Source organism: Nannospalax galili, unplaced genomic scaffold (assembly GCF_000622305.1).
Source record: "Nannospalax galili isolate Female #2095 unplaced genomic scaffold, S.galili_v1.0 scaffold298, whole genome shotgun sequence".
Taxonomy (NCBI): Eukaryota; Metazoa; Chordata; class Mammalia; order Rodentia; family Spalacidae; genus Nannospalax; species Nannospalax galili.
In genome coordinates this window covers 950,872-973,361 of record NW_008344488.1, presented here as the reverse complement: position 1 = coordinate 973,361, position 22,490 = coordinate 950,872, and the positions used below count along the sequence as shown (strand labels likewise).

Here is a 22,490-nt window from a genome sequence, read left to right as displayed (position 1 = left end):
ATACCTTCATTTGTGCTTCCCATGAACTTGATTCACTTAAAATCTGAATGGCTAGCATGTGCTTAGATGCTGCAGCTTACAGAGAATATGTGTTTCCTGCTCTAGAGGAAACAGTCCCAGGTTGACAGACTATGAATGAGCAAGTCTTAATAGGCAGCATGGGAACATTTTAATGGAGGCTGATGAAGGGCTGAGGAAATGGCGAAGAAGGGATTTCCCCAGCTGGGTGATGTGGGAGGAAGCCTTTGAGTCAGGAACTGCGTGTGTTTTCCAAGAATGGCACAGAGCTGAGGAGGCAGGGGTTTGAGCATGTGCTGGAGACCAGTGCGGGCATAAAAGTCGGAGATGGGGACCTGGAACTGTTGAAGCTGGATTTCCAAGGACCTGTGTGCCTCTGTGCCAAGACGGGAGGACTCAGTGCATTGGCCCTAGGAGCCAGGAGCTCTGCCAGACACTGCAGAAAACAAAGTGAATCAAGGAGAGGACTCAGTCAGGGAACTTTGTGTTTGTGGGTCTTCACACAGCTGTATAAAGGGATATGATTTTCTAGAAGCAGAGGGGCTTGCTAACCCCACATCAAGGCTTTCTCCATCCTAGAATCTTAGAAACAGGAACTAGCAGGGTAGAATAGAGATCGCCATGAAGAATTTTTCTGTGTAGGAATATAGGTGAGTCTGTAATAAATTTAACTCTTTTATTTTTAAATTTGTTTTTATTTAACTTTATTTTGAAAAAGAAAAATCTGAGTCTGGAAGAGTACAACAAATGGTAAATCACTAGTGTTAATATTCTGTCATATTTTCAGATGTCAGGACACTCTACCCCAGCATGCTTCAACCTATATTCAGAGAGTAAGGGAATTCTGCTATGCAACCATACAAGAACTTCACCCTTAACTCAGTAAGAACATCCAATGCCAAGTTCATATCAAAAGATGTCTTATTGGGCTGGAGAAACAGCTTAGTCAGCAATGTTCTTGCCATAAAGACATGAAGACCTGATTTAGATCCCCAAAACCCACATAAAAAATCAAGTATAGAGTCTATCTCAGGGCTCGAGAGGCAGAGACAGGCAGATTCCTGGAGCTTACTGGTTTTTGTTCCCAGCATCTATTTGGCAGCTCACAACTGCCTATCACTCCAGTTCTAGCATTTCTGACAACTCTTCTGGCCTCCTCAGGCCCCAGGTATGTATGTGGTGCACATATGTGCATACAGGCACTCACACAAACACATTAAAAAAATATTTTAAGCTGGGCATGGTGGCACACTCCTTTAGTCCCAGCGGGAGGCAGACGTGGGCAGATCTCTGTTGAGTTTCAGACTAGTCTACATAGTAAGTTCCAGTCCAATTCTGGCTTCAGGGAGACCCTGTTTTAAAAAGACAAATTAATAATAATAATAATAATAATAATAATAATAATAAAGATGAACACATGGCATTTTCTTCTTTTAAAAAAAAAGAACAGCTGACCCTCCTAAAACAAAGACCTCTAGATAGGCTGACTAGATTCACCAGAAGGGCAAGTAGTGGGGAATGGCTGGGTGTGCCGACAACACAGCAGACAGTAGCAGGGATATCAGAGTGTAAGGACTCTAGTTGGGGGAGGGAGGCTATGGGAGGGTGCTACCTGGGAAGTGGGTGTATAAAAAAAAAAGTAATGCTTATTAATATTGTGTTTGTACATGTGTCTGTCTGTGGCACAATTCTGGAGGTCAGAGGATCACATTAGGGAGCTGGTTCTTGCCTTCTTCTGTGGGATCCAGGGATTGAACTCAAGTCATTACACTTGCACTGCAAGCACTTTTAACTACTGAGTCACCTTGTCTACCCTAACATAGAAATTCTTGGTGGACACAGATATTCTGCTTGTCCATAATTATTTTTGATCTTCATGCTTCCAGATTTGGTCATCTCAATCTGAGCCCATTCTAACTGTGTCCTTGTCCACTCCCCACTGGGCTCTGACATGTGGCATCACCTGTTCTTGATGGCACAGTGACAGAGTCCAGACTGACTTCCTATCCTGTCTGAGCCAAACCTGGAACCTGCCATTTCTCTAATGACTTTGGGTACTTTTTAGCAAGGAATTGGGTTTAGAAATGAAATCTAGGCACTAAATATGTTGTCTGTTACTAAAATATCAGTAGCTTAGCTTAATAACTTAGAAATATCTATTATTTTAAATCATGAATGTATCTGGGTTTTTTTTTTTTTTGTTGTTGTTGTTGTTGTTGTTATTGTTTTTATCCTTTAGTGACAGGATCTCTCTGTAGCCCCAGATGGCCTGGAACTCACTATGTAGACTAGGCTGACCTTGAACTCCACTTGCCTCTGCCTCTACCATACCCGGCTCAATAATCTGGTATTTTTTAAACTTAGATTCAAGGTGAGTGTTCTGTTTGGCTTCCTTCTTTGCTGGCTTTTAATCCTCTTCTCCCACAGCTATCAAACTATGTCTCCTGCCATTGACAGAAAATTATGTGCTTAGGGTCTGGGGAGAGGGCTCAGTGTGTAAGAGCCACTTGCTGTGCAAGCAAGAGGACCTGAGTTTCAATCCCTGGCACCCATGTAAAAAATTTGGGGACCAAAAGAGAGTCACTGGGGCTTGCTGACTGCTGATCTAGCTCTAGGTTTTGGGAGACTCTATCTCAAGGAAATAAGGTGAGAAAGGTGATAGAGCAGGCAACCCACATCCTCCCTCTGGCTTCCATAGGCATGTGTATTTGCACATACACCATACACATATACACACACATACATATAATTCACTCACATTTTAAACTACATGCTTATTTGCTTTAACCAATAGTGTGTACAAAATGTTTCAGAATTAAACTGCTAGCATTAATACCAATGCCAACAACAAACCAAATGAAGTTCAAGTTGCTTTGCAGTTTTTATTACATTATTGAGACTGTGTCCCTTGGGATTACACAGAACATGTGTTAAAAAATTACTTGAATGTCGGTTCTGTTGTCAAGTGGAGTCCGGTTTACTTGTTTCTATTTGTATTTAACTTTAGAGTTTGCTTTTGTTTATCTTTTTCAATCTATTATTTTGGGGCATGTGAAACATTTACATTGCCTAAAGGTCACAACTGCACCAAACACACTATGAGATGCGCCCTTCCTTCCTTCCCGCTCCTGCTTACTTGAATGCTTACTGAATGCCAGCATTGCCTGGATCCTGAGGAAAGAACACAGACAGATTACTCGGGGTCTTCCTTCTAGTTGAGGAGATCTCAGTGAATTGGAGGCCACTGAGTACTTGGTCTGCTGCTGAGAGTGAACAGAGGTTCCTGCAGTTAAGGAACTTGCTTGCCAATGGGGAGACACAAGTAAGAAGACTATGATCAGTGTGGAGTGGGGCCCTAGGAAAACTGGGCCAAGAGAGGTTTCTTGGAAGACTGAATTTCTTTCAGGCCCAAAAGGGGAAGGATGGCATTGTAAGCTTAGAAAGTGAAGGATACAAGGATGAGGGAGAAATGCTGCTTTTGAGAGGTGCACGTGGTTCAGAATGACCAAAGCATGGGCTTCAAGCCACAGCAGAACAAAAATAAGATTGGACAACTAATGAGGGGCACGGCTTTTGCTCCAGGGTCTAGCTCATAGAATGTACTCAGGAACTCACTAGATGCTCTGATGGTGAATACTGTCAACTTGACAGGATCTGGACTCAGTGAGCTGAGCACGGCGTTCATCACTCCCTACTTCCTGAGTGCAGATACAGTGTGACCAAACACCTCTCTTTCCTCCAGCCCCGGGCCCCTCACCATGATAGAGGAGCAGATTGCATGAGTGACTGCTGATTTGTGAGTCAGAGACGTCTTGCTTTAGGTTTTTTGCAACTAGAAATAAAGGAGTTGGCATTCCCAGTGTATTTGATATTTTATTAGATGGATAAAATGAATTGTCCCTGTACCAATGGCCATCAGACTATATAGCCATAATTAAAAGAGAACACCTGTGTCTAGATTTGTGGGGAGGAAAAAAGAGATCCCACCTCAAGTTGTTTGTCACAATGCTTGTCTTTTTTATCTGCTTTTTACAATCTAGCTTTAGGTATAGGTGACATTTTTTAAATGCATGGTCTTGTTGGCCCTGAGACCTCTTGAGATGTTTCCCCATCAGCTAAAGAAAAGCAGACAAGGGTAGCACTCAGCTGCCTGGGGTTATGTTACGTTGCTGTGGAATCGCTTCCTCAGGAAGTCCTGTTTGTATGTGTTTGGAGTCCTGTGTTCTCATTGATAATCTGCTGGATGGAAAAGCAGAGGACACAGGATGATTTAGATGATCATTTGAAGGGCAGGAGTTCCTGGAGGAAGCTGGAATTGCATTTGGAGTCCTAGCAGTAAGACTCTGTGGACCTCCCCACATTCAAATTTCTTGGAGGCTTTGTTCTCTCCTCCCTCCTTTGCAAGGAGGTTAAATTTGACCTTGTTTTATTTTAAGTTACTCAATAACTTGAGAGCATTAGGGAATTATTTTCTGAAATACACTAGCTGTCTTAATAAAGCAATTTAATCTGATTCTTATGACCTACATCAGCTAATGGTTTATGAGAAATCGGTTTTCATTTAAATCTGCATTTGTTGTTTAACTCCTATTAAGGCTGCATCTGCATTTGTTGTTTAACTCCTTATTAAGGCTGCATCTCTGGAAAAGCTGTCTGTGTCCTCTGTATTAGTTACTTTTCTTGTTGCTGTGACAAAGTACCTGACAAAACCAATTTAAGGGAAGAAGGGTTTGCCTTGGCTTACAGTTTGAGGCGATGACAGGGAGGACATAGCTGCAGGAGTGGGAGGCAGTGGGCACGTGTGTCCACACTCAGAAAGCAGAGAGTGAAGAATGTTCAGCATAGGCCCCTTTCACTTTCTGCTATGAAAAGTGCCTTGACTCATGCAGATACAGATGTGTCCTTTCACTACAGGCACTCATGACATGGCAGCAGGCTGACGCAGTTAGCACAGGACTTCTGTGGGCACCAAAGGTCATGTTGTGGTATGCTGAGTGGCCAGATGCATTGTCACCAAATTACTATTTGGTGACTGAAAGCACATTCTTTGGATCTGGCCCAGGCCTCAAACAGGGTCTAAATACATAGAATGGCCCTTAAAACCTATCAACTTTATGTACTAGTCTAAACAGACCCACTGTCTCCCTCCCTTCCTTCCTCCCAACCTCCCTCCTTCCCTTCCTTTCCTTCTTTCTTTTTCACACACTTGTGCACACACAAAGAATAAGTAAATGATGTAATGCAATTTTATTTATACTCTAAAAAGTTAATGTCGTTTTAAGAATGTCCTAGAAGTAACTTATTTATTATCTGATGGTGAGATATTAAGCCTTACCATTTAATAAGTTTTCTGGCCTTGAACTTTGTCCTGCCTTAGCCTCCCAAGTACTGGAATAACAGGGTGCACTGCCTTGTAGGACCTAAAGACAACTTGTTTTGCTAATAGGTAGTGTGTACAGATGTGTATGTATGTGTGTATGTGTGTGTGGTGTGTACAGATGTATGTGTATGTGTGTATGTGTGTGTGGTGTGTACAGATGTATGTGCATGTGTGTGTATGTGTGTATGTGTGTATATGTGTGTATGTGTGTGTATGTGTGTGAAGTTTTTGAATAAAATAGATCATTGTTTTCTATCTGATAGAGAAATTGTACTTTTATAAGTTTTTCTTTTTGCTTTGAGTACTTGGTGTGAGCAGATGGTTAGCATTGTACCTCAATGCATAATGATTTCTTTTATCTCAATCTTAAATATGTTGTATGTAGCCTTTGGTATAAAAATCTGAATGGGTCTGAGTGGTGACTCAGTGATCAAATGCTTTCATAGCATGTGTAAGGTCCTAGGTTTGAGCCCGAACAATACATACAAACAGATACACATACACATGCACACAGGCACACACATACACAGAGTGATTGAGTGATCATACCATTGTGTTTCATTTTCTGCCTCCCAGAAAGTTGAGTATTATTACTACTGAGATATGAGAATGAGCGAATGTCAGGCCTACATGTTCATCTGGGTGTTATTTAACCAACAAATGCCAACTCTGCATAACTCTATGTCATCTGCCGTGCTGGCAAGCGTCATTCGTGTGTAAAGATGAATCTGTTTAAAGACGACAGCACTCAAGCTAAACACCCAACAAAGGAACATGCTGAATCTTAGCGTTTCTCCTCATTTCTGCCATAATCACAGTCCAATGTGGAAAGATAAAAGAATTGTTCAGACCAGAAATGGCTCTGATTAGAGACAGTTGTCATTTGGCAATCTGCAGGTGTCTTGAGCAGCTCCAGGTGACACCAGGGAATTTATTTATCTCAAAGATGGGACGGAAGCAGTACTTTTGGGGTTTAATCTCTACAGATTTTAAACTTCCATGATGCATAGTCTGTTTCTTCATGGCTATTTTTCTAAAAGGCTAATTGTGAAATACCTATTTCTTGGTTGTCTAATAATCCCTGTAGTGACTATTATAATTCATATATATGGGATAATATATAAGAAGAGTGATATTGTAGAGCTAGTTTTCTAGTAGTTGCCTAAATCTTATGTAGAAGTCAGGACTTTGGTTATTAGACAATTTCAAGACTTGGAGCCTAATGTGTGTCTTTGCAGCTCCATAGTGGAGCCCCTTAAATGCTAATTCCAGGGCTGGGGTGACAGCTCAGTTGGTAAAATGCTTGCCTTGCAAGTATGGGACTGAACCCAGAACCCTCATAAAATATCAAGTGTGGGGTTGGAGAGATGGCTCAGAGGTTAAGAATACACTGTTCTTCCAGAGAACCGAAGTTTGATTCCCAGCACCCACATGGTGGCTAACAACTGTCTGTAACTCCAGTTCCAGGAGATCCGACACCCTCTTCTGGCCTCTGTGGGGTTTGCATACGACTGGCACACTTACACATATGCAGGCAAAACACTTAATGCATGTAAAATAAAATTAATAAATAAATTTAAAAAATCAAGTTGCACTGGTGCATACTTGTAATCTTAATGCTGGAGACACAGAAACAGACCTGCCTGTCCCTGGGGCTTCTTGACCAGACAGCCAGCCTAGCCTATTCGTGAGATTCAGACCAGTGAAAAGCCCTGTCTCTAAAAACAGGCTGGATAGTGCCTGAGAAACACACTCAAGGTTGACCTCTGACCTTATGTGCACGTGTACATAGGCATGAGCCTACACGAACACGCATGTACATAAACACACAAACATTCACACGTACATGCATGCACATACACACAGAAATAATTTTTCTATCAGCTATCCCAGTGAAACTCGGAGATCTTCTGCTACTGAGAAAAGCTCATTGATCCTTGTTAACCAAGGAAAGGAGTACTTTTCTCAGGACCTTGACTACAGGTCTTACAGTGAGGGAGAGAGATCACACTCAGCTCAGAAAACAGTGTGGGCCAGTGGGACAGGAGACAGGCTTCAGGGTGGGGCCACAATTGGGAAACTGCTAGGAGGGGACACAGTGATTGGGATTCTGGCTAAGCCTACTTGACAGGCCTCTTGCTGAAGACAAGTCATGGGGACCAGATATCGCCCAGGGGCAGGGTGGAGGAATCAGACCCATCAAAGGTCAAGGATGATCAGGCACCCAGGGCAGAAATTATTTTTGTTTGGTGTTTGTTTTATGTTTCTTAAAGCATATGTTAATTATACATACTAATACGCTTTATTATGACATCAAAATACATTACATATATATGAAAATGTCATAATGAGGGTGAGTGACTCAGCAGGTAAAACTGTATTTTACAACAAAGTGTGCACATGAGACTGGGGAAAAAATTCAGAAGCCAGGCTCAGGTTTGGCCAAGTAAATAATCTTTGTCATCCTATATTCTTCGTCCTCTGGTCTCTCTACTTCCAGCCCACTTCCAAGTCCTCTTGACTTGTCCTTTCTCTTCACCTCACCCTTATGCTTTCACTGCAGCCTTGTTCAACACACACTCTGCCGATCTCCTGCCAATTCAGGCCCCAAAGGAGCTTTAAGAAAACATATGTACAATGAAGTATTACTCTGCCATCAAAAAGGGGAAATTTGGTAAATGCTTTAATGTGGGTGATGCTTAAAGGCATGCTTTTATGAAATAAGCCAGGCTGGTATTAGGAAAATGCTAAAGGACAAATAGCATATGGTTCTACTTTTACAAGTATCTGGAGTTTACAAAGTCATAGAGACACAGTTGAAAGAAGTCAAGAAAGGCTATGGAGAGTAAAACTGAGAGAAGGTGTTGAGTGAATAGAGTTCTGGGGATGACAGAACTCTAGAAGTAGTCATAGGGATTACACAATGAGGATGCTGAGTGCCACTGGGTTACACACTCTAAGGTGGTTAAAATGGTGGTGCTGATGATTGTACATGTAGAGCTGTTATTCTCCCCATTGGATGAAGTCTTTGTAAGCTCTGGAACTTTGTATCCTAGGAACTTGGGGAACATTCTCCTCCAAATTTTTGTTTTCCCAGATTTACCCAAATTGCCTTCTTCCATTTCTCCCTGGTACTCTGGTGTGAAGCTAAGGTCACTCTGTACTGCAGTGCTGCCCCCACCTCCCCAGTCTGGCTTGGTTGCCTCTTATCTTTCACTGCCTTAGTAGGGAATTCTCTCTCTCTCTTAGTAGGGAAGAGCTCTCCTCTCTCTCTCTCTCTCTCTCTCTCTCTCTCTCTCTCTCTCTCCCTCAATTACCCCAAGTCTTAGGAAAGTGTCTTATATTTAATAGTATTTAAATGAATTTAGTAATACTATAGTTTACAGTGAGTAATATTCGCTATTCTAGAGTTTTCTTTAGGGAATATGAATGTAAAGTTAAACAAACACTTGATTTCCTAAAATATGGTGCTAGGCTATCTAAAACCATGCTCTGGGGTTTGTGAGATGGCTCTGTGGGTAAAGGCGCTTGCTACCAAGCCTGATGAGCTGAGTTAGAGCCCTGGGATCCATATACATGGTGAAAGAAGAGCACCAACTCCCCTAAGTTGTCCTTTGCATACTGTGGCACATACATGCTCCCACACATTAGACACATACACACAAAATAAAGAAATGTAATTAAATATTTTTATTTTATGTATTTTCATTTTATGTGTTTTGCCTGCATGTATGTAAGTGCATCTGTATCATGCAGAGGTCAGAAAAGGACATCAGATCCCCTGATACTGGAGTTAGAGACTGTTGTTAGCTACCATGTAGGTGATGGGATCCAAACCCAGGTCTTCTGGAAGAGTAGCTCTTAAATGCTGAGCCATCTCTTCATTCCCTAAATAAATGTAATTTGGGAAAAAAAAAAAAAAAAGAGTATGCTCAGGATCTTGAGTTTGAGGCCAGTTTAGGGTACACAGACTCTATGGCAAACAAACAATAAGGATATTATCATTTTCACTTAAGCCAATACCTCTGGACTGGGTTTTAAATATATAAATGTAAAGGAGGACGGCAGCAGCAGGGGTGAGGGCGGGGAGAATGGGAGGATGAGGCACAGAAACTTCTAGGGTGGTGGCAATATTTTCATGGGCCTAGTGGTTGCACAGGTGAGTCCGTTTGTCAAAACTCATCAACCTCACACTTCATATACATGCATTTTATTAAGAAACTTTATTTCAAAGTTGATTTTAAAAGTGTATTTAAGAAAACAAGAGGAAAAATCTTTTGATTATATTGTTCTGTTGAGAAAGGTAGATTAACAATAGATGGTGTTAGTTTGCACCACTGTTCAATATCTACTTTCAGGGATGGGCTTTTTTTCCTCCCATCTTACTTTGCCTAAATGGAAAATCAACCCTCATTGAGTTACTGCAGCTGGAAATAAGAAAAAGCCAAAGTGATGAAAAAACTGACAGCTGGCTCCCTGAGGTGCTTAATTTTAGTGCCAATGCCTTAAGGGCTTCTTTGCAACTTCAGTTTGAGTCTTAACTCGTGCAATGAATCATCAGTGTTGAGGGTAGGCAGGGAGAATGCAGCCATAGACACTGTGTTCAAAGAAAAGATTCTTCAGGATATTTTTTGAATCCACTTCATTTGAAGAGATGGCTGAACCCTACCAGGCTTGTAACTTGCTACTTTAGCATTGAATGTCCCTTGGGCAAATTTAAAGGCATTTTAAGAAATATGTATGTGTGTGCTTCAATGTGGAAAAGTAAAAGGGTCTTCACAGTTAGGTGGATTTTGCTGTTGTTTGTTTTATAACTTTTCTTCTTAAACATTTCCTCCTAGCCTTAGGGTACCTCACTCTAGTGAGGCTCTTCTTATTGTAAATCGTCCATCGATGAATACTTGATATGTTTGGTCATTTATACAATATCCTGCTGTATTAGTGAGAGTTCTCCAGAAAGTCAGGACCAGTAGGAGATGGATATAGAAAGATGCTAAAATAAGCCATCATACGATACTGCTGTGTAGAAAGATGTTAAGGGTGAACCACCATAAGATATTGCCGTGTAGAGCTGAGATTGACTGGGCTTCATTTATAGCCACTCAGCTATGTTATGGCCAACCACGACTATGGAAATAAATACAGAACTTATGTCCCTATCAGGAGCAATTTATCATCATGACTTTGTGAAGTTCTACTAAATAAGAGGTGCCTTTAATGTGGAATTATCATGGCTTCCATATCATTGCCCATGTTGTCTAATAGTGTGGAGCTGTTATGACTAAGGGTATTTCCTAGAATTTGCTATTGGGTGTGATGGGAAAATACAGGTGTCAACCTGCGTGGATCAAGGGTTAATGAGACCTTTAGTAAAGCAGTCTGTTGGACTGCTGAGTGTGTTAGACCATAGCTCACTCCTCAAGTCCCAGGACTCAGGAGTCTGAAGCAGGATGATCACTGCAAGTCCAAGTCCTGCTTGAGCTACACAGTAAGACCTTCTCCCCCACCCCCCGCCCCCCTGCTGTCCACCCAAAGCAGGGTGTGAGTGTGTCAGAAGATGGAGGATAGCTATGGGACTGAACTAAGTGGATAAGACCAGCCTCCATTATGGCCAAGAACCATTAAATCTGCTAGTGATTCAGAAAGAGAGTAAATACAGAAGGAGAACTGGTGTGGTTCCCTTCTTTAACCCCCTAAAACTAAAGCTCGCTTGTTTCCCCCCAGGAACACTGAATCTAAGTTCCCTGGTCTTCAGGCTCCAGAGCTTGTTTCAGTAGCATTCCAGGTCCTCAGGCTTTTGACCTAGGAGGGAGAGTGTCACCCTCAGCTTCCTTGCCTCTCTGACCTTAGAACCTGGGCTGAGCTACACTCGGGCATCCCAAGGTTCTCAGCCTATGACAGGCCACCCATCTCAGCTGCTGTGATCATGTGAACTGAGTCCTGCCTCGCTTCCTTCTCTGCCTGTATACGTATCCTAGAGGTGCTGGTCCTGATGAATCCAGGGGTCAGGCTAGTGACAGCCTTCATTAATGTTCTTTGCTCTGCTCTCTTTCCTGCCGTGTGGAATTATTGGTAAACGTTGCATCTGTAAAGTGGGAATGTGGTGTCTGTGAGCCTTCTTATTTCCAAGGTGAAATGCAAAATAATTATGAAAATATTGTGCCTTTTGTAACTTGCTACAGAACCACACCAGCTATGAGAGAAGGCTGGGTTGGGGGTAGGTATCCCTAGAGCTATAGACTGAGTGTAAGGAACAAGAGAAGGAATGGAGGGAAATGATACAGATCTGGAGTTAATACACAAGGACCTGTTTTGTAAATGCAATTTAATTTTTTATATGTATATATTTCTATTTTATTTATTTATTTACTAGTTAATGAGAGTAGGAACCATGGTTGTCGTTGTCTCAGAAGTATGTGGGGCAAAGACTTCCTCCATCTCCACCTCACGTTCCTCTCAGAGGTTAACAACAAAAAACATAGCAGCCCCCTTCCTGATAATACCTTATCTAATTTAACTCTTTATTATTTTTATTTTATGTGTATGAGTGTTGTGTCTGCATGTACAAGTGTACCTGTGTTGTGCAATGCCTACAGAGGACAGAAAAGGGCGTCAGATCCCCTGGAACTGGAGTTAGGATGGTTGTTAGCTGCCACGTGAGCGCTGGGAACTGAACCCAGGTCCTCTGCAAGAGGAGCCAGTGCTCTTAACCACTGAGCCCCCTCTCCAGTCCCCATAAATGTAATTTTATTGGATCTTCTGGGGAGGTAAAATTTTTCCTATCCTTTCTGAGATTCAGGGTCTGGGGCCTGTGACTTAAGCTGATAAAAAACAGATTAAAGTAGAAAAACATTTCTTTAGACATGCAGCTCCTGTTCTGCAATGAATGAGTAACTCAGAGAGTTAGCTAGAATGAGGTTGGCGGTGGGCGAAGGAAGGGGGACAAAGGGACAATGGAGAACAATTAGGAATCTCTTCTTTTGGTCTTTTTGAGACAGGGTGTCCTTGTAGCCCCAGTTGGCCTGGAACTCTCTGTGTAAACCAGGCTTGCCTGGAACTCATAGAGATCCGCCTGCTGAGTGCTGGGATGAAAGGCGTGCACCACCACACTGGACTCACAATTAGTAATCTTAAGCAAGAAATACAAATGGGAGATAAGAGGTGACAACCTATGGCTAGGCTGTCTTCTTCACAGCCTGACCAGAGGGCTTTAGAGAGTATTTACTTCAGGTCTCTGTCCTGGGACTAGACATGCCCTAAGGCAGGAATTTATGGTAGCCTAATTTCCCAGAAGTTTTTGCTTTTACTCAGATATGGGAAACTCCAAAAAGCCTTCTATTTGATCTGTTGAGCCTCAAATGCCTTCAGTTTAGTCTTGTACTAGTCTGAGGATCCGTGCCAGTTGCTGCAGAATACAGCCTTCCCTGACATTACCTGTGACCACCTTCACTCTTAGCACTGAGTACACATACCTTCTTATGGGGCAAATTATAGTAAACCCATTGTAAACTGAAGGTGCATCCCATGCACCTAATCTGCTGAGAACTGAGACTTAGTAACCAGGATACTGTAGTGAACCCATTATTTCCCCAATGTAATGACAAATGCTAAAATAATCAATTAGAGTTTCAATTTTTTTCTGGAGTTTGTGGTTGGATTTAAAAAAAAAAAAATAGAAGTAGCTGGGCCTGGTAGTGTACTCCCTGTAATCACAGAACTCAGGAATCTGAGGTAGGATGATGGAGAGCTCAAGGTCGGCCTGGGCTATGGAGAGAGGCCTTGAATCCATGATGATACAGAAGTCAGGAGTGAGGAATGCATGTGAATGGTTCATTTTGTAAAAGTACAGGGTAAAGGGACTGGAGAATGGCTCAGCAGTTATAAGCATGGGCAGTTCTTGCAGAAAACTTGTGTTTGAATCCTAGAACCCACATGGTGGCTAACAACTGTCCATAACTCCAGTTCCAGGGGATCTGACACCCTCTTCTGTCCTCTGGTCATTGCATGACATGACGTGGGGTGCACTTACATACAGGCAGGCATAACACTCATACATATAAAATAAAAATAAAATTAAAAACAAAAAGTACGGGGTGAAGTTGTATAGCTCAGTGGTAGTTTAGCTTGCAAAAGGTGCTATGCTGGGGTTTGTCTCCAGCACCGCCTAAAAAATGAAAAAGTATTTGGGCTGGGGCTGCAGCTCAGTGGTAGAGCACTTACCTAGCATGTATACAGCCCTGGGATTTCAAACTACAGTAACATATACACACACAACAAACAAACTGTACATTTACAGATAGGAGGTTTTGGACCTTCAGGGGTTCTGGGTAGCCTACACATGAAAAGTAGCAGCTGTGGAGGTCCAAAACTATAGAGGCATTTGGCTGAGTTTTCCTGTGGAACCCCACCCACCCATGCATGGTTCCTGCCTGTCAGATCCTCAAACCCATAACTTCCAACAGTAATTCATACTTGCCTTGAGCATCTTCAGCCCCTACCCTGATACCACCTTATTAAACTCTTGCATCTCCATGGTTTGTGGGCTCAAAGCCTGCCTTGATCCCTGGGGTAATATTTTACTAAATATAGGAAACCCCACTGTCCTTTCCCTGCACTTTGCTCAGCTCTGCACAGAGCCTCTGGAGTGGGAAGAACAGTGACCAGCCTATAGGATCCCTAAGGTCCAATTTCCTTTCTGGTTCCAATAGGCAATGATGCTTCTTTATTTAGTGACTCTCACCAGCCCCTTATGTGGTCAGTTGCATGGACATGACAGTGGAGAAGAATCTTCTTTCAGTTCTCTGCCTGCCCTTCCCTTGGTCCTGTGGTTCTCTGGGTGTGGTTCCTCCCTTCAGGATGTACATGTGGGCGGGCTCTGCAAGGGGAGGACCCTTATTTGCCATGGTGTCCCTAGTGCCTTGATAGATGCTTAGCACATGGTGGATTATCAGTAAACAACTGCACTAGCATGCTCTACCTTGCTGTAGTAGGTGTGTAAGGTTGGTAAGACTTAGGCTATTTGTTTTCCATGTCATTGACTTTACCAATGTGCCCGACTCATCACTTACTTCAAATCTGCTCCAAATTCTGGCAGCCGGGGGACTCATCACTTACTTCAAATCTGCTCCAAATTCTGGCAGCCGGGGGGAGTTGATCTTTTTTTTTTTTTTTCTACATGCTCTGTGTGTCTGCCAGCATCCTTTATCATACCTTCTCTCCAGGGAGTCTGGGATCCCCTGACAGTCTTTTATAACTGCTCTATACTTTATGACCATCAGCAGCTTTTTCTTGGCTATCACTGAGAGATCAAGCAAATAAAGGTACAGCAGGGTGATTGGTAAATGCCGCAGGTGATCTTGCCCTCCTGCAAGGAAAGGTTGGGACTATCTGGGTCATAAGCTGAGATAACAGGGCTGACTTACTTGATCCAGGAAGGGTACTGATCAGATGTAAAAATATTTTTTACATTGTTTCTGAAAAATAGCTGTGATTGTTTGTGTGAGAGTGTTAGCTCTGGCTGAATGTGTTCATTAAATTGGTACAAAAGAGGAAATGTCTGTATTAGTTACTTTTGTGTCACTGTATTGACACAATACTTGACAGAAACAACTTAAGGGAGGAAAGGTTTGTTTTGGCTCCAGTTTTAGGGGAAGGCGTGGCAGAGTTCATGGATATGGGTGTATGCTGCAAAGACTCCTCACATCACAGCAGACCAGGAAACAGATAGAAGCCTAAACTAGAGCCTGGGCTGTAAACTTCAAAAGCCTGTCCAAGGTGACCTCCTCCTGCCACCTAGGCCCCTCCTCCTAAAGGCTTCATCACCCTGCAAATTAATGCCACCAGCTGAGGAAGACCCACTCAAAACACAAGCCTGTAGGGCAGTTGGGCAGGCATTCCAGATTGAAAGCATAAAAATTTCTAAGGTACAATGACTCTATTTAAATAGCTTGGATGCCCACTCCCTATCTCACATAAACAGGCATCCTTGTAAGATCACTGGTATAATCTTTGGGAATTATCTGTCAAGTTAAGAAGCATCGAACAAACAGACTGGTAGTCTTCCGTGCTATTGGAAACCTAGCAGCACATAACGTAGTGCTTTTACTAGAAGGTTCTTTAGGGTACCAACTACTCCAGACTCATTTTACCTAAAATAACTTGTCTATTTAAGAGTAGAATTAGATCTAAAATCCTTATCTCTTGTTCCTAATGGCATTGATTTTTAGGTAGCTATCCAAAGAAAAGCTACCATCACTCACCATGATGTTGAAATGTGCTTTTAATTACTAAATGTCTTGATTCTAGTACATTTTATTAGTATGCATCACCAAAATATGGCTAGGTCCAATTCATTTATCTTTGGCTAACTTGATGTCTATAATGCACCTGGGGCTGAGTCAACACCATCTCTGGCAGCCATGAATGCTTGGTAGGTCAGGTGTATTAGCAGCAGGATTAGTATGCACTACAACAGGGTCCCTAGGCAAAGCATGCCCTTAACTCCATGGAATAGCAGGTAAGGCAACCAGGCTGTGGCCAGGCTTGTGCCTATGAGCTGAGTCTCTTTGGTGACCCCATTATTGTAGCTGGTCTGTTTTTTTTTTCCTGTTCAGACATTGAAACTCTGCCCCATCCTGCCTGCTTCTGCTACCCAGGCCAGTTAACCACCAGCATGACCAACATCTCCTTCCCTGTTTTCCTCCATAATCCAAGACAGTTAAAGGACAGTTTCATTTTCTAGATTTTTGGCTTTATCAAATATAGCAACTCAGAATGCTCTGAGGGGGGAAATTGTACAAAGATTAGAACTTAGGCCAGTGAAATCCTTAGTTGAGCTTTGTCAATATCCAGGCACCCACTGCCTTGCTCTATTAAAGCAGTGGTACAGTTGCACTGAGTAGACTGAACATGTTTTCAGGCCCTGTGTCCTAGAAGGATTGCTTGCTGCTGTCGTAGAACTAAAAGTCAAGGTCATGTCTACTACCAGGCCATTTCCATTCTTGCCATTAATTGGAACATTTGCTATGATACAGTGTAAGTAGTCTTGCCAGCTGAAGTACCAGATAAAATGAAATTAAAATTAGTTTGTCTAATCTCATTTCAAATATTGATATTTTCTTCAAGTATCAAGTAGCTGGCCTATCTTAAGCCTATCTGCTATTTTAATAGAAAAAAGAAAACCAATAGGTTAATCTCTGGCATTGAGATTTTTCTCAGTATAGCCATTATATTTAGGCCTCATGTAGATCATCAAATGCAGCAGGTCTAGGTCAGGCAGATGTAATCAATATCAGATCATGCTGTGGTTTCACAGAGGGGCTTCATGATTAACCCTGAAGCTGAGGAATGTATGGTGATTTTTTTTTTTTTTTTTTTTTTTTTTTTTTTTTTTTTTTTTTTTTTTTTTTTTTTTTTTTGTCTTTTTGAAGCAGGGTCTCCCTGTAGCCCCAGCTGTCCTGGAACTCACTATGTAGACCAGGCTGACCTTGAACTCACAGAGATCCACCTGCCTCTGCCTCCCAAGTGCTGGGACTACAGGCGTGCGCTATCACGCCCGGCTTGTATGGCGATTTTTAACAGTGAAAATAGAGTAAGCCTATCTGGGTTGTTTAGTTTATGACCTTTAGTTTATTCTCAGGCTCATATGCCTGGACTTGTAAAAAGCTACTAAAATGATAAAAATTCAGTGTTATAGAGCTTTGCTATTCCACCTCCTCTTAAGTTTATGGAAGTACTTTACCTCACCCACATTTTGTGAAGATGTATTACTATATAGTTCCAAAAAAGAAATTTTATCTGTTATCATTGTAAAGTTGTCCCAAATTCCCAAATATCTATGGTCTCTTACATGACTGTAATCTGTGTACACGCTTTAGTTTATCTGTACAGAGGATAGGCGATATTGCATATATGCCCAATACTGCTTTATGAGATATGCTTGGAAATAAGCTCTGTCTTGTAAGCTGTAACTTTTTGGAAAACTGTCTTTGCTTTGACGCTGCTCCTTACAGTGTAGTCTGTTTTTTGCTTTGATCTTTACTTTAGAATCTTAAAAAAAATAAATTGCAGTGACATTTAAAAAATTGTTCCAATATATTTCAGCCTATACTTGCTCTTATGCATTCTACCAAAGTGCTCATTCCTTTTAAAATTTAATGAGTATTTTATTTGAGTATCACATCTTACTCTCAAGGAAAGCTGTGCCAAGCACAGGTTTCTGAGGCAGTCGTTGGTTGTCTAACACACTTGACAGGGAGTGCTGAATTTCTTCCCTAACCTGCTTGGACCTTGTTTTCCTTCCCTTTCCTCTATGTTGACTTGCATCCTTTGACTTTAGGATGAAAGGAGAAAAGAATGATTCATCATTACCTTCAGGGAATAGCTTCATAAATTTCCTTCTCTTTACCTAAGTAATCATCATCATAACTAACTATGCTCCAGAAAATAAACTGGAATACCATACAGGCTGACTGGCTGGAGAACAGAGCAGTGTGGCAATCATAGATGCTGCTCTCAGAGAGGCTTCAAGGGGAGAAGTGTTTTTCCCACTTTGCATTCAGACTGTATTATGAGGCCTGGAACTTACTTGGGTAGAGTTGGAAATTGAGTAGCATAATCTAATTTTAAGGGAGCTTAACACAAATTAAGTGAACATTACTCTGAGCATAAATTCACAAATAAAGTAGCATGTTGGTTTTATTGAAAAATGATGGTGTGGCAGGTCTTGGAGTAAAGCCAAGAACGTTTGCATTCTTTCCAATGCTGTTCAAAATGGCAGCTGTTTGATATCAGGAAGAGCCTCTGGATATTTGCCTGGGCAAATCACATGCTGCACTGCCGTGAGCAGAGAGGCGAACTCACTTGACCTTGAGCCAGGCTCCTACCAGCCATGCTTGGCTCTAAGCTTGGAGGCTCAGAGAGGCAAGTGACTTACCCTGGTGCTATAGTCATAGCTGATTAGAGACAGAACTGGGATTTGATCTTAAAAAGAAAAAAAAAATTTAGAGGCCAAAGCTACCGTGCTTTCCACTCTGCTAAAGTGTTTCTCACACCACTATTCAGAAGAGATAAATATGGAAAGAAGGAAGATTAACCAGTAAATTGATAGTTTTGATATTGGTGCCATGAAACATTTGTATTTGCATTTACACCGAGGGTGGTTTTCTTGAGTGCCATCATAATCTGATGTAATTTAAAACTCACCATGTTCTGAATCTTGTAAAGGAAGATGATATCGCAGTTAACATATTAATAATTTAGGTGTGGCTTCCCTTTGGAATGTTGGGCATAGGGAGGGTAAGTAACCTCAAATAAAGGAAAGAACAATAGCTTTGCAAAGGACAATCCACAAGGAGTGGCCGATTTCTATGCATTGCAGTTTCTGCTTCCATTCTAGATCCCCACTGCAGCACTGCATCCACTCTCTTCTTTTGAATTTCTCTGCAATAACTTTCTTGAACCAGTGGCCCACTCCCCATGAATATCCCCCAGTTGCTTGTGTCTAGCATTGGCTTTTCTCTGCAATGTTGGCCTCACATTTCAGCTTCTCTTTCTGACTCTGTAATGGCTTCCTATATAATTTAAATATCTTCTAGGAACCTGCAGTGGAATATAGCCTAAAAAAACTCATTGCATTTGATCTCTGTTTCTCTCAGAGACACTGTGTCCCTGTCAGGACTTCACTGACTTCTTCACCCTTCTGATCTTGTCACTGCAATGTCTTGCTTGTCCTTATTATAAAAGACCTCCTAGCATCTTCCATTTCATCATCCTGTTCACACAAGTCACTTATGCCATCTTTGTCTGATGTTGTGATAGCCTGCCCATAAGTCTTTCCAATCTGACAGAATGGATCATTTTATTGAAGTTTTTGGTGCTTTTCCATTGCCCACTGTAAAACCCAAGTCCTTGACTTGGAACTTGAGGCCGAACAGTCTTTAGTCAATGGCCTGTGTCCTTTTTTCCTTCCTTTGGGATCTGCTATCCTGGCTGGGCTTATCGAAGAGTACCTAGGGTATAGGTTTTCTGAGAATTTTTAAATTATTTTTATTTATTTAATCTTTACAATACTGGGGGTAGGTAACCTGGGGCCTTGTCCCCGCTTTGGAATGTTGGGCATAGGGAGGGTAAGTAACCTCAAATAAAGGAAAGAACAATAGCTTTGCAAAGGACAATCCACAAGGAGTGGCCGATTTCTATGCATTGCAGTTTCTGCTTCCATTCTAGATCCCCACTGCAGCACTGCATCCACTCTCTTCTTTTGAATTTCTCTGCAATAACTTTCTTGAACCAGTGGCCCACTCCCCATGAATATCTCCCAGTTGCTTGTGTCTAGCATTGGCTTTTCTCTGCAATGTTGGCCTCACATTTCAGCTTCTCTTTCTGACTCTGTAATGGCTTCCTATATAATTTAAATATCTTCTAGGAACCTGCAGTGGAATATAGCCTAAAAAAACTCATTGCATTTGATCTCTGTTTCTCTCAGAGACACTGTGTCCCTGTCAGGACTTCACTGACTTCTTCACCCTTCTGATCTTGTCACTGCAATGTCTTGCTTGTCCTTATTATAAAAGACCTCCTAGCATCTTCCATTTCATCATCCTGTTCACACAAGTCACTTATGCCATCTTTGTCTGATGTTGTGATAGCCTGCCCATAAGTCTTTCCAATCTGACAGAATGGATCATTTTATTGAAGTTTTTGGTGCTTTTCCATTGCCCACTGTAAAACCCAAGTCCTTGACTTGGAACTTGAGGCCGAACAGTCTTTAGTCAATGGCCTGTGTCCTTTTTTCCTTCCTTTGGGATCTGCTATCCTGGCTGGGCTTATCGAAGAGTACCTAGGGTATAGGTTTTCTGAGAATTTTTAAATTATTTTTATTTATTTAATCTTTACAATACTGGGGGTAGGTAACCTGGGGCCTCACTCTATCACTGCAGTTTCTCAGGCCTGAGTTTATCTTCTGATGGTCTAAGCATTGAATCCAGGGCCTGGATGCTTGCTAAGCAAGCATTCTATCACTGAGCTGCATTTTCTTTCTTTAAAAGGCATCATTGTCAAAGACTAAAACATAAATGCTAAAGCTATACAACCTTTAGGGAAGACACCTGTGAGTTACTATGGTAGTTTCTAAAACCCTCTAGCCAGTGTCACAGAACAGAGAAATAGCAAGATAATTGCTGGCATCCTTTCCTTCACTCATACTGATTTCTCTCTTCCTTCCTCCCTCCTTCCCTCCTTCCCTCTTTCCCTCCTTCCCTCCTTCCCTCCCTCCCTCCCTCCCTCCCTCCCTCCCTCTCTCTCTTTCTTTCTTTTTCTAAACAACCTTCAGTATTGTTCCTCAGCTGCCATCCATTGCTTTTTGATTGTTGGTTTATTTGTTTTGAGACAGGGTCTCTCACTGACTTGGAACTCACCAAGTAGGCTAGGCAAGCTGGCTAGCCAGCTCCAGGGAATCTTCCTATCTGCTTCTCCAGGAGTGTACCACCATGCCTGGCTTTTGTTAAGTGGGTTCTGAGGATCCAACTATTTTGATTTTAACAAATTATATATCAGAGGATGCAATGTTTTTTAATTTCTCAAAGGAAATTAGGAATACTAAAGTCTCAGTTTTTTATTTAAAAAATAAAGAGGAACCTGGTTTGTTTTGTGGGTTGTTCATTTGTTTGTTTTTAACTCTACCTCTATGTGTAGGTCTGATCTTGGACTATTTCTCCAGTCATGGTAAAGAGTTTTTTCCAGAATCTTAACTCCATACAAAGAAGCAGAATGTGGAAGCTTTCCACAGGAAACAGACTCTGACAGCCATTGTTGTTGCATTTGTTGAAATCTGAGAGGCAGAGGGGACCCCTAAGCCTCAGAGAGGCCTACATTCTCTGTTTCTACAGTCTTCCCACCAGTTTTTCACTAGTACTTCATTCTGATCAGTAAGTAAACGGTATCTGCTTTTTGGAGCTCGCAGTTTCAAGCAGTATTAGAACTCATGCCTATCATGTTGAAGTCCTGGGTTTACTCCCCACCACTACCAAAAAGCCTTTAAAAATATGTGCTTTTAGTCAGGCAAGTTAAATAATAATGAAATTCAAAGAGCTGACTGGAAAATGCTAGTGATTTCTTTCTGATTAGTGTGACTCCCTTGGTACTCTGATTTATTGTTTGGTACTCTGGTTTATTGTTTTGGATTCTCGCTTTGTTCTGCTTTGTCTCTTAAAAACAATTGATAAGGATTATCTTACTTCAAGTGATTTAGAGGAGAAGATAAAAAGATGGCTTTGTGAGCTGCAGCCTGTGGAGTTCCTTTTAATCACCTCAGAGAAAGAAGGACATTGTCTGCATGCCTGGAAATGGCACAATGAAGCTACTTCCTTTGCGTAATTCATGTGCACCAATAACAAAATGACACTGGCAGATGACATGCTTGCCATGTAAACATGGGAACTGGAGTTAAGATCCCCTAGTGTCCATCTAAATGCTGAAGAGGGGTGACGGTCTCCTGGAATTCCAGAGCTCAGAAGGCAGAGACAGGATGTCCCTGGGCAAGCTGGCAAGCTAGTCTAGCTAAAATCAGGAAGCTCTGGGTTCAATTGTGAGACCCTGCCTCAGTGACTAAGGTAGAGAACCATTGAGAAAACTCCCACATCAGCCTCAGACCTCCACATGCATGTGTATACACACATGCAAATGTACACACCCATATGTACATATACATTACACACACACATACGAAAAACATTTTAAAAGGTACTTTAAAATGATAAATGTGGGGCTGGAGAGATGGCTCAGTGCTTAAGAATACTGACTGTTCTTGCAGCAGACCCAGGTTCGAATCCCAGCACCCACATGACAGCTAACAACTGTCCATAACTCCAGTTCCAGGGGATCAGACAGCCTCTTCTGTCCTCCGCAGGCATTGCATGACACGGGTCCACTTACCTACATGCTGTCATAACACTCATACACATAAAATAATAAATAAAATTTTAAAAAATGATGTTTGTGGTGATGATATGCTAATAACCCTGATTTAATCATTACACAATGTAAATATTGAAACATTATATCGTGCCCTACAAATTTATGTATGTGATTATTA

General features: G+C 41.8%; 1 protein-coding gene across 1 annotated transcript in view; it reads left to right on the top strand.

The window, feature by feature from the left end:
* Positions 1 to 22,490, top strand: part of Rnf152 (ring finger protein 152) — a 92,251-nt gene that overhangs the window by 61,029 nt on the left and 8,732 nt on the right. The gene's annotated exons all lie outside the window — the stretch shown is intronic.